This window comes from Rattus norvegicus, chromosome 2 (assembly GCF_021556685.1).
Source record: "Rattus norvegicus strain SHRSP/BbbUtx chromosome 2, alternate assembly SHRSP_T2T, whole genome shotgun sequence".
In the NCBI taxonomy this organism is placed as follows: domain Eukaryota; kingdom Metazoa; phylum Chordata; class Mammalia; order Rodentia; family Muridae; genus Rattus; species Rattus norvegicus.
The window spans coordinates 211,032,717-211,051,600 of NC_141535.1; the positions used below are offsets into that span (position 1 = coordinate 211,032,717).

The 18,884-nt window shown below is 39.9% G+C and overlaps 1 protein-coding gene across 11 annotated transcripts in view; it reads right to left on the bottom strand.

The window, feature by feature from the left end:
• LOC102553943 (uncharacterized) overlaps window positions 1–18,884 on the bottom strand; it is a 174,592-nt gene that overhangs the window by 81,331 nt on the left and 74,377 nt on the right. For 4 of the 11 annotated variants that reach the window (XR_015672499.1, XR_015672493.1, XR_015672492.1 and 1 more), the window contains exons 2-5: window positions 17,900–18,036; window positions 16,217–16,384; window positions 12,231–12,365; window positions 11,598–11,684 (exon numbers count right to left, since the gene is read on the bottom strand). The exons of 3 other annotated variants lie outside the window; for them this stretch is intronic. The gene's annotated coding sequence lies outside the window, so the exon portion shown is untranslated. The remainder of the gene's footprint in view (window positions 1–11,597; window positions 11,685–12,230; window positions 12,366–16,216; window positions 16,385–17,899; window positions 18,037–18,884) is intronic. 4 more of the 11 variants (XR_015672494.1, XR_015672496.1, XR_015672498.1 and 1 more) reach the window with 1 other exon arrangement.

Sequence of the window (18,884 nt, forward strand, 5' to 3'; positions counted from 1 at the left end):
TCTGAACAAAATAGAGGTTCAGATTGAAGAGAGAAAAACTCTGGCACTGGTCAGAGCAAGCTGGTTATGAGCAAGCGGGCATTTTCAACCTCTCTCCTTCGGAACTGAACATTCCTTTCAAGGATGGATGTGGAGGAGAACGAGAGGGCCGAGAGTGGTTGTGCAAAGCCGGGCTGTGTTTAAAGGTGCCATATTTGCATTGGCATATACAAAACAAGAAAAGAAAAATGTTAGATAAAATGTTGAGACTGAGGCAAGTGACAAGCTTGGCCCTAATAAGGACATGTTGGAGTTGGGGATTAAGTCAGTGGTAGAGCCCCAGGAGACAACAGTACAACAACATCAACAACAACAACAAACAAGACAGACATCTTTACCATCCACCCCCTACTACTTCACCCAGACTCGGGGAACATCAAGGAAGAGGATGAGGATGGATGTAAGAGCTGGAGACTAGAGAGGGATGCTGCCCAATGCTGTCTTCCAGACACGGCAACCCGAATTCCAGCACAGCCTAAGAAGGAGCCCTCAAGGTCACACCCATTCCTGGGGAACCATTGGCAGATGATAGTTGCTGGGAGAGGTAGGCTATCCCTCTTTAACAGTGTGGCCACTGGCAAGTTACTCATGTTCCAATGCATGGCCCGTGCCTATGCACTGACTGAACATAAACTGTTATATATAAAAGGGAAGAAATTCTTAAGTTCTAAGGGGGAGAAGTAGTTTGGGGGGGGGTTGTCCGGGGTGAAGTTGAAAGTGGAAAATGGGAAGAAGTTACAAATACATTTCACATTATACATATATGAAATTCTCAAATAGTAATATTTTTGAAAAATATTTTGCTATAGGTGTCAGAATTAGGAGGCCAGAGAGGTTGTCTCCAGGCTTTCTGGGATCCCTGTCATTTGAATGTGCTCGTCTTACACTGTGCAATCACAGTCCCCATCACCTTCCTCCATGCGCACTAATTCCTCTAGCAAGGTGGCACTCTGGAGGTTAATGAAATGGACAGAGTAGCCCTGAATCCTCCCTTGAGAGCACCTAGCATTGCTCAGCTAATGCTCTACATTCTGCTAATGTGAATGACAACTGTGGAATTTCCCAGGGCCCAGGAAGGCAGAGGATATCATCAAACATCCCAATAGCTCCCCATTCTCCTTCCCCTGTCGGTGCCTCTATCATTGTAGAAATAGCCTCATTTTTTAACAGAATTATGACAAACACCACAATAGCCTCATTTTACAGCAGCACTAAAGTACATTTTTAAGATGCATTTCATATCAAAGCCACTCTAATTTCATCCTTTTGGAGTCTTTATTCTCCTTCTCTCAAGAAGCAGACTGTTTCTGAAAGCCACTGGGAGAGCAGAGGAATGCAGGCAGCATCTGCCTGGGACAAGATGCTGCCTCACAAGTCTTTAGTGATTCACAGGTTGTAAATGTACTTGATGGTGTAGTTGTGCCTTTATACCAGGAGTTCTGAAAAGGCTAGCCATTTGCAACTTTCAAGTGGTTAGTGGTTGACAGTACTCCATCCCTAACACAGTCACAAATGCCCATGTCTTACCCATATCCCTTTTGATAGCTATGACTTCAATTTCTTTCCCAGTATTTCCTATTATCTGGAATATGAGAGGTGAGCACTCTTTTGTTTATTTCTATGAACCCCCCCACCCCCCACACACAAAATCTTAAATACGTACTTTAGTTGTAAGTGGACATTTTCAGACTGTTTGGAATTACCCTCAAACACTTCTCATTTAATGGACAGAAATCTTTTATAAAACAGGTGGATTTATAGTAATTGTGCATGTGATCTGGCCTATCAGACAGCTATGAGTACAACAATGCTCTTCTCTTTATATCAAAATATCAGCTACCCATAGCTTAAAGTTATCACTAGGATTGTGACACTTGGATGGCCAGTTTCTGCTTTAAAATATCTCAGGGTAGAAAAACAAGCTGGCCCTAATCAGAAGGTCATTTGAATAGACCTTAGGATGCAAGACAAAGGAATGCCTGGTTGACGGTCAAACCCAGAGGATTTTTTTCATCTCTGATTAATGGACTTGACATCCATTTCCCCTTGCTCTGCCAAACCAGTTCAGGATTTATTGTTAAATACCACTGAGATCATAGGAAACTAAACCTTTTTGGATGAAAATATTGCACCAGAGGCCAGAGCTTCTGTAAAGAGTTCTGGATCACCTAAGGAAGTATAAGGCAGTTCATGATCTTGGTCCATTTACCACCACAATGTCCACTGTGTGTGGAACCTTTTAGAGTGAAAAATGGACAGCATGAGCAAGGACTATGGTGGACATGATTGAGTAATGAGATTTAAAATAACTTTTTAAAGAGCAGTGGAACCAGGAGGAAATGAGATGAGGAAGATGGCATCCCTCTCATTTCACAAGCAAGTCATTCTCATTAGCTCCATGATCACCTAAAATGGCACAGGGGAGGGACACAAAACCAAAGTGTTTCTTTTGATCACTGTCTTAAGCTATGTAGAATTCTTCTCATATAGATAAGAGACTGCTAATTTGCTACTACCAAAGCAATGTTAGGGTCAAAACCCCTACTTCTTTCTAGTAGGAAGTCTTCTGGTATTCACTTGAGTGTACCATTTATGTCTTTCTAGAGAGTATAAGGTACATCACAACAAAAGGTATTGGTATTTGTGGTTAAAAGACCTGGGTATAAAACCTGCTTTGTGGCCTTAGGCCAGTTATCTAGAAGCTGTAATAAACTCTTTTTTAAAAAATAAAAATTTTTAAAAATTCCTGTTCATAGGCCTCTTTGTGTCTACATATGGATTCCCAAGGTTGACCTTGATACGAGCAATAGATGGTTGTATAATAACAATAGAAGAAGGAATCATGATGAGTTGAGTAAAACTGTAGATCTCACCATATCATAAAAAGAAAGAAAAAAGAAGCTATACGCAGGAAGTCTCACCCACATGGCTGCCTAAACATGTCGTGAACATGGGGCAATACCAACAGACATGCTAAAACAGAAGAGGGAACCATCCTATTGTCCCATCCCTAGATAAAAACCTAAGGCAACTGAGAAACACTGAGCGTGGGAGAAATAATCTTCCCCAGGGAAGAACACACCAACTGGTTACCCAATACCAAATGGTCTGCCCTGGAAATCTACATATGATGAACAGAATACAGACCAAGCAGGTAATATTTAGAAATATGTACATATGTATGTATATACATACACACATGCATGGAATAAGCAATTAATGAAGAATGGTGCCATGAATTTTAAAGAGGGCAAGGAGAGCTATTTGAGAGGGTATGGAAGAAGGAAAGAGAAGGAGAAAATTGTGAAATTATATTACAATCTCAAACAAAATTTACAAAATTAAAAGTGGAAACGGAATGTGATGATGTCTATTTTTTTTTTTTTTTGCTAATTAGCTATGCTTTTTGGGCAGTAGATTTCCTAGTGTAGCTAAGATATTGTTTAATGGTGACAGCAAAGGAAATAATGAACCGAGACATGAAGGAGCATTCATGTGATGCCATTATTTACAAAGGGAAATCTACTGTGGCCAAGCAAACCCCCGTGTGTGAGTCGCAGGCATCGCTACCTGCCTGTGGTGACTGAGTCTTGGGAAATGAAACATGAAATGTGAATGAGCATACTTTTGCAACATATTTTCATTTGCTTGTGTATTCTTCTGTGAGAGCACAGCCTCTTACTTTGAGCATATAAATGATTGGTTTTGAGATTAGATGTGTTAAGCAAGAGACGAGCTCATTATCCGTGCCCTGTTGCAAAAATTATCCCTGTGGCCATGGCATATACACCATATAATGTACACACTGTGTTAGTGCTTCTGTCTTCTTTGTGCAAACCAGAGGGTCTAGATAGGACATGTTAGCAATTCCTAATGGAGGTTCTAATTCCTACTTAGAAACAGACAGTAAGAGATGAAATCAACCCAATCTGAAAATACACAGTGGCCATACCATTTCCCAAGGGATGCTATTTAAACAGTTCACTCCTGATCTTTGACTGGAACATGTTTCAGACTTTAATTATGATGTTCTGGGAATCTATGACAGATCATACCTTTCTTTAAAGGTTTCTCGCTAGGATAAAGCAGCACTACAACACGCAAACACACACACACACACACACACACACCACACACACACACACACACACACACACACACCACACACACATACACACACCAGACACACATACACACACACACACACTCCAGATACACACACACTCCAGATACACACACACACACATACACATACACACACACACACACACACACACACTCAAAAAACCCTCACACAGGACACTTAATTAGTGCTAGAATAATTAACTCTTTTGGGGTTTGATTTCATTTTACCATTAACTTTCAATTTTAGGTAGCCATATCTGCTTCTGTTGCCTTTTTAGCAATTCTTAGAATGGAGATTGCAGCAAGAACTTGCTATTTCTCTAGCAAGATTTTGCTTTAGTTTCAAAAACACACACTATCTAACTAGATGGCTTCATTGCCTTGCCAGCATGAGGATATAAATTCAATCTCCTTAATTCCAAAACAGAATGTGCCTGTAATCCCAGCACTGAGCAGGCAAAGCCAGCAGGTTTCTGGGGCTTAGTGGCCAACTTGTCTAGTCAAATAGGTAAGGGACAGTTCTCTGAGAGACCCTGCCTCAAAAAAATAAGATAGAGAATGGTAGCGCAAAGAAGACTTATGACATAAACCTTTTGGTTCTATACTTATATATCCAAATTCAGGAAAAGACGATTACATACACACACACACACACACACACACACACACACACACACACACACACTAAATAAAATTGCTTGTTAGGAAGTGAATACATGCAGCAGGAAGAGAGTAAACACCTGAGACACAGACCATTCATATCAAACCTTTCCGAGTTTCTATTTCCCAACATACACAATGGAAAAAAGATTTGCATACATGGAATGGTAGCTGCAACTGTGTCTGACATACACCAGGTGCTCAATAATTGTGAGGCAGCTTTTCCAGTCCCCCATATCTCCCATCGCAAAATGGGATACTCTGCATTTTAATTCAAGGCTGTCGAGGCGCACAGAACGGCTGTCAATCTGACGAGCTTTCAAACCTGTAGCACCCCACCACCATCCTCTCCTCAGAGTGTCCTTTTGGGTGACATTGTCTGTGCGTAGATCTAAGAGGAAAAGATGACAGACCTGACTTGAAATAGGGAAGGCTGGGATATGAAAGGTTACGCTGAGTGATCCTGAATGCTAGGAATGGCTTAAGAAAAGAATTCGCTCTTCATTAGCAAAACCCAAATAAAACCTGATCACATTAGGCTCACCATGACAAAGAATAATTCAATCAGTAGCTTCTTTTAAGATAAAATATAAAGTCTCTTTGTGGAAGTAATTTAGAGAAAGGTGAGGCAAAAAAAAAAAAAAAAAAAAACACTTCTGGCTGAGGATGGTTCTATTGCACTGTTTGCCTAGGAGAAAAAAAAATAATGGAAGATCTTGCTAAAGCGATAATGCACACCCTTATTTTAAAAAATAAAATCAAACAATGAAAAATTTTAAAAATCATTCCCCAAGCTAACCATCCCAGAATAGCTCTGGATAATAACCATAATAAGCAGCCATCCTTCTTTAGGGTTTCTCTGTGCTCTTATTTTCAGTGCTGGCTTTTATTCTACTTGAATTAAATGAGTAAAATGTAGAAACAAAAGAAGGGGAAAATCATTCAATATTAGACATTCCTTTATCAAAAGCACACCGTTTTGGGAAATATCGCTAAAGTAAATTAAAAGTATTGTGGAAAATGTCAAAACTAAGTTGTTTGATTTTAGATTGCGTCTACCCACATCTGATAGACTGAGCCATGAAAGGGTAGTATATGGACTATCCTCGCCTCACACCACTCTGCTACCTTATTGTCTCTCCGCTAATGTCTATAGCACTTGTATTCCACTGAGACCCTGTTTCAAGTTTCAGTTCCATATTTAAACTAATGAAATGTTTCTAAGAGGCATTTCTTATTTTCTCCTATTAAAAAATGTGTATTCATTTCTTGGTTGACTGGATGAGGTCATCTAGTTAAATTTAGTTTGTTTTTATAAGTTTCTTGTCCAGTTATGCTTCGAGTGAAAATTGTTGGGTCCAATGTTCTTCTAGAATGTAACTAGTATTCTTTTCTAACACCTGTTTGGCAATTTTCTCATTGAATGTCATTTGAGTTTTGTTTTGATACTGTTTATATGTTCAGCCTTCAAGCTCAGTAACTTCATTAGGGTGCACACTGGTATTGATTACTAACAATCTGAGTGATCAATAATGTAAGATAAATTGACATGCAAGCTCACATTTTTAGATTGATTAAAATGATTTTTTTATTTTGTTTCTGAATGGTTATTTCTACAACAAGCATTAATATTTAGAATTATCTGCAAAGCCAAGAAAACATGCTAAAATACCCAACAGTTTCCCAGTATACCATGTAAATGGGAACCAAAGAATGTAAACTTTAGAAATCTAATAACTGGGATTGGGAGTTGGCTTTGTGACTAAAATTTTTGCCACACATGCAGAGGAATGCTAGTCTGGATCATCTCCAGAATCCACATAAAAGCCAGGCAGATCTACTGAGGATCTCAGCGCTCTGGAGGCTAAGACTAAGCCTCCAGCTAGACTGGTTGAATTGTAGTGTCCCCAGTTTCCCTTAAAACATGGCGTCAATACATAAGCTAGAGGAAGACAATGTTCATGAACCTCTGGCCTTCACACTTGAACATACAGATGCACCCACACACAAACACACATGCCATGCACAATAAACACTCTAATATTAGACAAAGAAGATTTTTAAAGACCATTATAAAGGAAAAATGTTTTGTAGTGCTAAATTGAAAAAGAAAATAAACTTGCTTTCTCTATATATGCCATTATATAACCACATACTTATTAATGGAGGATTTAGTATGCTTAATAATTATACTATGCCAAGGACCAGCCTTGGCTTGGTCAGAGGTCCTTAGGAAGGGGTGTTTGGGAGTGGCAGAAGAACAACTCAAAGTCAACCATAGAATATTAGCTGAAAGCCTTGTGTTCTGCTTGAGACAGCTCTCCAGACAGCTCATTTAGATAGCTTAGCTCTTGCCGACTAAAGCCTGGCTTTTATTTACATATCAATTCAATCATTTACCCAGATTCCTTTTTAATTATCCAATGAAACAGTATTTTATGACATTAGCCCCTTGATACTTAGAAGAAGACAACAAGTACATTTTTTAAAACAGCAGTGAATTTAGAGATCTGCCTACCCTTATAAGATCAGACAATAAACTAGTTGGGTGGGATCTGGCTCAGAGATCACCATTCCTGTCATGCCTGGGCCTAAACTAGCTCTGTTCCAGACTGACCTTGGACTCAGGAATCTGCCTGCCTTTGTAAGCACAAATAATAAACTTAACTGGGTGAGATCATGCTCTGTGATCACCTAAATAAATTTCTTTATCTTCTTCCTTAATATCTTTCTAACAAGCTGGCTCATAGTGTAGCTGCTTCTGTTCTTTTAGATGTGTGAAGCTCCTCATGTAATTCATACTGCATCTTTATAGTTTTCATATTTGAGAAATTATATACTTTTAAACCCATGTTTTCAGAGTTCTTTCCCAAAGCCTTAAGGGCCATCCGGAAGGTCTTAGCTTTTACCATTTTACTAAAGACATTAGACACACCCTTGCCTCCCAGACTCCTGCTGTCTCTGATATCATGGAGTCATTATCCTTTGCAGGGAGGACATTCCCCCAATTCATCAATCTTAAAAAAAAAAGGATAAATCACCACATTTGGGAGTGGAAACAATGTCACTGCAGGAATTACAAACTCAGGAGTATAAATGGCATCACTGCAGGAACCATATCTTTAAAAGAAAATGTTGTGCATGGCTTCATGAAAGTTAATTTGAAAATTTAGAAGTCGCTGAAAAATGTAAGTGTTAAAAAAATGGAGCCCACATGGTAGTGTACACCTGTTACACCTAGAGCCTCAGCCCTGGGATGCTGAGGCAAGAGCATCTCCTGGGTTTTATAAAGAAGAAACAAGAGAGGGAGAGTGGGACAGAGCGGGAAGCGGGGGGGGGGGGGGGGAGATTGAATTTGGACAAACCCCATCTATTAATTAAATTGAGTAATTTAATTGAACATAGCCTATCAAAAAATCCCCAAATCCACAGGGTTTTACTGGTAAATTCTATCAATATTTAAGGAATACAGAACAATAATCTTTTACTTAGTCTGAGAGAATGGAATGGGAAGACCACATCCCAAAATGATTTTAATTTAGACATCAAATTGCTTTTCAAATCAATAATGGCATGAATGGCGTGTGTGTGTGTGTGTGTGTGTGTGTGTGTGTGTGTATGTGTGTGTGTGTGTGTTTGTGTGTGTGTGTGTGTCTGTGTGTGTGTGTGGGTGTGTCTGTGTCTGTGTGCCTGTGTGCTGTGTGCCTGCGTGTTAGAGAGAGTGAAAGAAATGGAGGAGGAAAGGGCAGGAGGGAAGGAGAAAAGAAGGGAAAAGAAGGGAAGGAGGAGGGGAAGGAGGGATGAAACACATATGGGAAAGGCACCTAGGTAACTTCTGGCCTGATCTGTCTACCAAGCCTCAAAAGCAGCTGTTTTAACCACCACAAATTGGAAATAATCCAAATGGCTATGTAAACTTAGATGAGAGCAAGAAATCAATTGTGGTGTCTTTCTGAAAAGACAAGGGTGACATGGATGACCCTTACATGCACAGTGACAAGTGAATGAAGCACAGAGGTTTCTATTACCATTTGTGTAACGTTCCAAAGCCAAGAAGACTCTTATAATAAAAACCACAATCACATGACTTTAACTTGAAAAAGGGTTTGAATGAGGCTGCAGTGGGCATGGTAATATTCTGTAAACTTCACTTAGAATCTTTATAATGCCCATGGGTCTGCCAATAAACCCATCCAACTAGCATATGTACCTGGGTGCTTTAGCTCCCAAGAATGTAATGGAAACTGACTCCTGATTAAGGAGGCCATTCTGTTACTTCAAATCTCTTGCAGTGGACAGACACTTCCTGTCAGTGGAGCCAAATATCAAAAGGCAAGAGGTTAAAACGACTTAAAATTTAGCCATTCTTGAATCAAATGAAAATGTTACAGGCCCCAGAGACTCTTCCTAGATTTAGACTTTTTCCGTGACCTAAAGGTAGCCATTTGAAATTAGTTAAATAACATTATATTCAACCTTTCGAAATGAAGGGTTTTGCCTTTTTATGAGAAATTGGCATTTTCAATATCAGGGAGGTACACAACCTTCTTGACACGGTGATTCTCCAATGAAACCATTTCTTTCCTCTTTTAAGATAATATGCTTACCAATAGTCCAGCCATGACCTGCAAAGACCTACAGTCAGATATGCCCAGAGGGAAAAGAGGTGGAAGGGCCAGGCTGCAATCCAAAAAACAAGAACACAGTAGTGCTATTCCTAGCCAGCTAAACCCGTGGCTAGTTTGCTAGTTGGGGTTTGGGTCTGTTATTTACCGCATCACAGAGAAGCATTGATGGCAGTAACTATAAATAATATTTTTTCATATATGGACTCTCCTACTGCAAAGAACTTCACAACATCAGGTTTCCTATAAAAATCAGATTTTTAAACTGGCTTTCCCCCTTGATTGTAATCCAATTCAGGCATCTCATTTGTTATCTAATGTTGGATGAGATTTGTGGTTTTGTTACATTTTATTTCCTGGTACCAGGGTAGAACTCAGAGCCCTTCAAATGCTAGGTAACTCTTTTACCAAGAAACTATAGCCCTGGCTGTGCTGAGTAATCTTCATTGTTAACTGAACTTGGACCACCTGGGAAACACGCCTCTACACCCACCTGCGAGTGTTTCCCGGGAGTTTTAACTGAGGAAGTAGAATGTGGGTGACACTCTGCCGCCGTGGGCCCGGTAGAGACTGAATAAATGGGGGAGGGAAAGAAAAGTCATTTAAGCCCCAGCCCTCATTTTTCTATAGAGCATGGCTATGGACGCAACAAGACTAGCTCTCGGACCTTCCAACGACCTTCCCTGTCATGATAGCCTGTCTCCTCAAACTGTGAGTCAAAGCAAACGCTTGATGTTTGGCTTTAGGCTCAGGGACAGGAGATTGGACTGCATATTTTATATACCAAAGCAGACTTGACCTCCAGGTTCTCCCAGCATCCCTCAGTCCCTACCTGGCATACCTAGACCCCACCCCTGAACTTTCCAGCCCAGGGGCTGTGCTGGATGTCCTTCCCCCAGAGGCTCTTCCCTATACACTCCAAACCTTTGGGTCTCCCCTTCTCTCTCTCCCCTTCCCTCCCCCACCCTGTCCTCTTTCTCTCTTTCTCCTCCTCCTTTCCACCTCTCTCTCTTCCTATAGAGACTCCACTTGCCTGAGAGCAGTTTCCCAGTAAACCTGCATTTAATATAATCTAATCTTGTTTGAACTGGCTCATTTCACCAGCAGAGAAATTAACTATCACTGTCCTCTTGTATTTTATTTTTCCCTCTTGTTCATTTTATTTTGAGACTGTTCCTTACTAAGTTGATCAGCTAAATTTTGTATTCTCCTGCTTCGGCCTCCTAAGTTACCTGGGACTACTGTCCTGTGCTATCAAGAGGATGAGTTTCTCAATGCGTTTTGGTTCTGTCACGTGTGTATATATAAGGAGTGGTAAGTACTCAGACTGGGCTCATGAGAAGACTGACCTGAGTCTATATAAGCTAATCCATGGTGCTTATGCAATGGAACTGACAAGAAACAGCCCAGATTTCATCCGGTGCCCTTGGAAAGATGACAGCAATTAGTACATGTGATGGTTTGAATAGGAATGGCCCATATTGGTCCATAGGTTCAAATACTTGGTCACCAGGCAGTGGCACAATTTGAAAGGATTAGGAAGCATAGCCCTACTGAAGTGGGTGTAGCTTTGTTTGAGGAAGTTTATCACTAGAGGTAAATTTTGAAGTTGCAAAAGCTCTAGCCAGATCCAGGGTCTTTCTCTTCCTGATGACTGCAGTTCTGAATGTAGAAAACCCCCAACTACTTCTCCAACACCATGTCTCCCTGAATGCCACCATGTTCCCCGCCATGATGAACTGTAACCTAGACCCTATTAACTGCTTTCCTTTATAAGAACTGCTGTGGTCACGACGTCTCTTCACAGCAATAAAACACTGACCTAAACAGTGCAACTGTCTCCTGTGATTTGTACAACAACCTATCAGGTCAAGAGCAGTGAGCTTCCTCACCGAAATGCCTATCCCATAATAGGCACTTGGTAATGCTTACATAATGAGTAAATATATTTATACATGGACAAATCAAACAGGAAGTAAGGCGTGAACCCATTGTCCTAGCTGTTTGACAGAAACAAGGCCTGGGTTTACCTAAGGTCCCACAGCTACTAATTATAAAGCTGTGTTGCAAACCTAGTTCTTCTTCCTCTAAGCCTAGAGCAGCTTCCTCAATTTCAGGGGCACTCGTGACAATATTTACTTGCCTTACCTGGATGGAGGCATTTCATCTTCATTTTGTATGTGTGATTTGTTCCAAGTTAGAAAGGGGTCAGATTCACTCAGCTTGGGAAGAAACCTGGTAAACAAGTTTTCACGTAAATGCAGATAGAATGTGATATTTTAAATATTCCCAAAGTATGACAAAATGGAAAGCCCCTGGATTTATGTAGTATGTATGTTTAATACAAAATAAAAATATCACCACAGAAAATATTGAGCAAATAAATCCTCTTTCCTTCCTTTTTTTCCTCCCTTGAATCTGCAGCCTTAGAAAATTAAACATAGCCAGATAAATGTCTTTCTCAAAGACATTATGGTAATACCAAAGCAGCATGTTCAGTCATTTAATTAAGGTATAGAGAGCTTCTAGCTAACTAACATCTGAGAATTCCATGCACCTTGCCTTTACAGATAGATATGTGTTCCTTGTGGCTAGTATACTGTGAAACCCAAGTGCATGTCCGCAGAATTAGAAAATTGCATTGTAAAATGGCAGTGTGTTGCCCAATACAATATATGCAGAATTGAAATGATCCTGAAATGTGGGGAAACAAATGAGTTCCACGTTGAATGAGAAGAACTTTAAATAGCAAGAGGATGCTGGGAATGGATCTAGCCTTACCAGTATTAAAGCAGATTCAGGCTGCACTGCCATTTTCAAGGAGTCATAGGAAAACCTGGCTGTAGGAATCCATGGAGAGAGGCTGTGCTTCCCTGGACATGACTCAGAAGCTACTGACAGGAATAGCCTCTTTTTCTGTAATTGAAGCACAAATGGACTCAGATGCCCAGAAGGAGAGAAAACATTTCAATTAGTTGTAAACTACACAGTGAGTGAAGGATCTAGAAATAGTCTATCCAGTACAAACAGTGCTGGACTAAGAGACCAATTCTATGGAATGGCTCAAAGTCAGAGCTTTTCTGCCTTTTCATGTACACTGGATGTTTGTACCCTTAGCATTATTATTGTCATCTTTTCCTCAATTTTTCATCTTTTTCATCTTTTCCTAACACTTAAATGTTATGATAGATAGAAGATACATAGGTAGATGATTGATAGATAGATAGATAGATAGATAGATAGATAGATAGATAGATAGATAGATAGATTATAGATGGTAGGTAGCTATAAAGAATCAGTTGATCTTTTTATTTATAGATCAATAGTCAATGCTCTCCCAGGTATTCACACTGCAGTCTGCAGGCTACATTATCCTTGAATAACTATGAATATGACTGATCCATATATGTAAATGACAAAATCGTATAGTAATGCCAAAAGATTGGACATCCCTGATTCTAAATATTCTTTCCAACTGCACATGGGAGTGTTGGACAGTTCCAAACATTTTCTTATTTGGCCACAGAGAAATCCCTTGCTGTCTTCAGTTGAGCTGTCTTCTTTTTTTCTAGCTCTTTGCACATGCTTGCCTTGTTTAGAGTACCCTGCTTCTGTCTTCTCTCCTTCAGTATCTTCAGATAGGTCTTGAACTAATAATGCTGTATCCTCTGGAAGGGCTTGTCCACCTTGATTCTCCACATCTACAATCCCCACTAATAAAAATCTACCTAAGTGTCTCTACTGATGTTTCCATGGCAGCTATTCATTAGTATTGATGTATACTAGATTGGACTTTTCATGAAATGGAATGAATATTTGCATTAACCCTCTGAGTAGATGGTAGGCTCTGTGAGGCTAGACAATTGGCTTATCTCATTCTATTATCAGTCATTATCTCTATCATCTACTCCAGTCTCCTATAGAATGCAGACTGTGATGGTTACATAGATTGAAGAAATACTGATTAACACGAGACACATACAGGTGTGTCTGTGCGAGCATTTACAAGAGGTCTCTGAGAAGAGAAGACCCAACACACATATGGGCAGCATCAACCTATGGATCAGAAACCTATGCTGAATCAAAAGGGAACATGAGAGAGCCAACTGAGCGCCAGCATCTTCCCTCTCCGTTTTTTGATCTTACTGGAATGGGAGCAAGTTCCTGAGACCACAGCTGTGAGCTACTTCTCTAGTCATACCTTCCCTGTTAAAATGGACCCTTCTGAAGCATGAGCCAGAGAAAGCCTTTCTTCCTTTAAGTTGATTCTCGTCATGTGTTTTGTTAACAGCAATGAGAACAGTAACTACTTGTACCTAAGGTATCAAACTACTTGTTGAATGGAAACCAGAGTTAGTAGATATTTTAAGTGCAAATTTCTCAATATGGCTTATGGAGCACAATATGGAATTTCAGCCTGTTAACTCCTCTGGTTTCTTATCTTGGCACTGTGTACACAACCATTTATTCACCAGCCAATAGGAATCAATTTCTGGTCTGAAAACATCATTCCCCCTTGCCTGTAAGAACTGGTGTATACCTATATTGACTGCAACAGGTTTGCCAATTGTATTTTCCCAGAAAAATACATGCTTATCACACAAGCTCTATTTAATAGGTTTTCATGTCTTTACCTGCTTTTTACCCAAATTAGGAACTCTTCTAAAATATGCTTGCTTTCAGGACCCTCCATGTCCTACCAGACGTATCTCCTTAGAGTCTGGTCCTAGTCAATACATCCTTGCAGACGATAAGCTCTGAGGAGCATGAACCACATCTGCTAACTTTGTGGTTATATTTTCCACAAAGTAGACATATGATGAGCATTTGAGTGTAATAAGCATTAAAATATTTTGAAAAACACAAATAACAAAAGTGGGCAGTACTGGCCAGGTACTGTATTCCTGACACTTCCCATTAGAGAGCTAATGAATCTTTTAGGAAATGTCAGTGTTCTGTTCTGCCTAGACCCATACTTTTCCTTTCCCCTATTTTGCTAAGCCGTCCACAGTAACTCTTCTGAATCTTATGCTGTCAGAAAACTAGAAGACCTGTTTTCTTTCTTCGGATATTTTAATTTCAAGTTCCAGTGTTAAAAATCACTCAAAGTTCACACTTGAGTTTTCTAGCCTTCAATAACATATCTGTAGAGCCCTGGCTCGTTCTCTCCTTGCTAACTTAGTATCCACCCAAGTGCTAAATATGGGCCTTGTTCTCCTGCCTTTCTTCCTTTTGCCTACAAATGGAGCATGCACATTAACATCACTGCATACTTTTCTGCTGGGTCCACCTGCTCTGCATCTTTCAGGAATGAATGTGTTCAATACTTAATGGGCTCTTCAGATCCCATATTACCAGGAAAAAGAGAGCGTCACTACATTGAGCCTGATGCTTGTGGTCCCACGTTGTTGAGTTTCACACCTTGACTATAGACACTGGATGTCTTCATGCCCATTATGGATGGATACAGTGCACCTTCAGGAAATAAGCCAGGAGGAAAGTGTAATCATGCAATCAGCCACTCTTCTAGAGCAGCTATCCAGCTGCACACTGACAATAGGCCAGCTGTCTCATCTCTGACTCTGAGAACTCATATATCACTGAGTCAGTTGACATCACTACTGGTTCTCATTAATCCAGTCATTTACTGGAAGGTTTTCAGATAAATTCACTCCCTTTCCTCTCTTAGAATCACAGTTAGGACACATTCCCGAGACACTTTTGGAGTTTACCGAGGAATTAGTAACTCCAAAGAAACTAGATCCCACCAACTATGCCCTTCCTGCTGTAGTCCCAACTCTCACCAGGCAACCCAGCTTCTGAATTCTGACAACACCAAATTCTATTGTCCCAAACCTAGGGATGGTAGAGATGTCCTGTTCATATAACTGCCTCTGACACCACACCATTTCTTATGTAAGTTTTAAGCCCTTCTATGAGGTGTAAAAACAGTTTTCATTGTTGAAATGTCTATGCTAAACATCTAGACATGAATTCTTTTTCCTAAGTGGTTTACTAAATGATATGTCCTGAAATCTGTAAAATAATCAATCACTAAATATTTCATAAGAAATAATATTTTAATAACAAGGTTTAAATTCTTGGTCAAAAAATAACTATAATTTACTGCTGCTGTTGGCTCTTCCTTCTGGAAACCCTGGTTTCATTAGGCATTCCATCTTTATATTTTATTTTCTCCACATCAAATTATTAAATAAAAGTAATATTAGTTCATATGTTAATGTCATAGAATAACGGTCTTTGAAATTGTCTCACTAAAATTGAAATCTTAAAATGGAAGTCACCAGATAAAGAGATGGGGATAACTTAAGGGTAAATTGGAAAGCCCCTACTTAAAAATCCAATGTATTCTATATCAGAGAAATTAGGAGTTTGGCAGGTAGAAAGTGCTTAAAGGTCAACCAGATGACCCAAAGAATTTCCTAAAGTTCTGAAATTCAACCAAGTACCAAAAGAAGAAGAAAAGCCCTTTTATTTAAAAAAAACCCATAAAACAAAACAAAAAATCCCATTTTGGGGGAATTTTAGAATCAGCCCAGGTGTGATTTTCCTCATGCTTTAAATCTTTTCACGTGTAAGTTTTTAAGGCTCTCCTCTAACCAAGCTGGTCTCCTGAAGCAATTTAACAATCTGTAGAGCCTCATCCTTTGAAAGGAAGCTACACGTTTCTTTTTCTTTTTCTTTTCTTTTTAGGTTACAAATATAAAGAACAACTATGGAGATGGATCAGTTAGTAAAATACTTGCCTCTCAAGCATAGAGACCTGAGTTCTCTCCCCAGATGCCAGGTGTGTTGCAGCAAGCTGGTAATGCCAGGGTTGGAAACATGGAGACAGACAAATCTCTAGGGTTCGCTGAGCAGCCTCGCCTGCCTAGCCTGCTTGGTGAGTTCCATGCTGGTGAGAGACATTATCTCTAAAAAAGATGGACAGTTCCAGAAAAACAAGACCTGACTTATGCTTTGGTTTCCCTCACTCCTGCATACATATCTATGCATACATGTGCACGCGCACGCACACGTGCATAGACACACACACACACACACACACACACACACACGCACACACAAAGAAAACTACTGCTGACATTAACCCAACAGCCCTATAGCTCACAGGCTCTACTAAAACTATAGGATGTCAAACTTAGCAAAACTGTGTTGGAATTACCATTACTGAAGCAAATCCCTCTCTTTTAGACCATATACAAACACCTCAAAGTTATCAACAATGAATTTATCTCAAAGAGCCATATAAAGGGAAAATTATCAAGTCTTTTCAAATAACATCTCAACCAATCTAAGCAAAGAACTATGAGAGCGCTTGAGCGTCGAATGATGTTTTTTACCCTCAAGGGCTTTTAGTCTCACCACTCTCCTTGAACCACTGTCAACATGTTTCTTGGGCTGACTGTGAAATGGTAGCCCTTCTTAACTTCTAACAACAGAAGTCATCACAAACTTAAGAATTGCAGAAGCCAACAGGCCATGAAGGCAAAAAGAAAAATCCAGATTCCTGGCACTTTACCTCCCCACCTCCTACTACTAGGTTATGCTGGACACCTCAGATATAAGGCACCATTCTAAAGGAAGCACTGATTACCTCCCATCTACTTTGTGAGCAAACTCATTTCTGTGCTGGTTATCTGAGTCCACTAATTTCATTTATCTACCAAAACCACTTGAAAATGTTTCTCTTCATTTCAGTATTTGTATTAAAAGTCCAGGTGCGAATTTCTCAGTCATTTATTCTCTGTATCAAATAATGAGACTTTCTATAGCATATAAAACTCCCATTCATTGGGTCCTAGCAAAAGATCGTTCCCGGCTTATTTGCTATGTCTCCGATGACTTGGGCCCACCTAGTCCCAGAGTTGCCTATTTCCTGCTTCTCGGGGCTGATATGTAAAGGCATTCTTATACACTAAACTTAATTCCCCTTCTTACTTTTATTAACTACCATTTGTAAACACTTTTAGTTTTATTTATTTATTATGTCACCCCCTTTTTTGAGGCAGGCTATCCTGTGGATGAAGTCGCACCTCTCACCTACTACTCCAGCATCACATCAAACTGACATCCTCTAGGGTAAGAACCAAAGCATCTGAAACTGGTAAACCTCAGTGAAATGCTTCTTTTCTAGAGTTGCCATGGTCATGGTATGTCTTCACAGCAATAGAACAGTGACTAAGAACTATTAAACAAGCCTCACCCAAGCCCTCCATCATGAACATAACATGACAGCACTTTCTAATTAATGAGAACAAAGCAGCAGACAGTTGTCACCTGCTTGAGTTCATGAGGCTGAGCTAACAGTGGCCTCACTATGGTTTCCCAAGGAAGACATACAGCTTATGATTCCCAAAGAAATTTATATTCTTGGAAAATCCAAACATTTACTATTAAACAGCATGCCATCCTTTAAAGTGTCATACCTTCAGGGTGTTTATATACACCTTCTCTCCAAACATCTGCAGCAACTGCTTTTAGGCAACAGGACAATGAATTATCTTTTCCTTTGAGAAATTCTAGATGATTTAGAAGGAACAGACAAATTCCTGGGTATAAAGATCTATAAAAAAAAGTTGTAAGGTTATGAATGAAGCCATGTGGGTCCTTCTTTTGGCCTATATGCATCTGTACACACAAGCACAGAAATAGACACACACACACACACACACACACACACACACACACACAGGAAAAGCTGATTTTCATCTTCTTGGAAGAAGGTAGAGTAAACTCCAAAGATGGTAGTCCGTGAAAAAGATGAGGGGATGTAACAGTCTCGCCTCAGGTGGTCCCTTCAAAAGGTGATGGCAGTCCCACCCACAAAGCCACAGGCCTTGGAGGATAGGGGCAGGAAGAGTGGCCTCTTCAAGTGATTAGAATCAAGGGCTTTGGTTTTGGGATCTGGCTCTACTCTTGTGCTATCCTATGCTGCCACTGAAGAGAGGAGCTAACTCTGTTCTGCTAGTCAATGTGTGCTCCATAGGCTAGATCCTTCTTGAAAATGAATTCTAAATGTCATCCATGAATTTCAATGAGTCAGAGTCTAACTCTCCTACTTCCAGATATGCACTCCATAAAAAAAAAGAAAGAAAGAAAGAAAAGAGAGAGAGAAAGAGAGAGGCCAGTGTGCAGAAGAGACACCTCCTTCTCCATGCCCATTATTGCGTTATTGTAGCACTGTTCTCAAGATCTAAATTAGGTAGTCAGTTTTAGTTTCTGTGAATGAATAAAGTAAATGTGGCATATATACAAAATGGATTGTCTCTCATTCAGCCAGGAAAAACATGGAAAAATGTTATTTGCAAAATAAATGGATAGAACTGAAGAACATTGTGTTAAGTGAAACAAGCCAGACACAGAAAGATAAGAACAACATTCTCTCTCTCTCTCTCTCTCTCTCTCTCTCTC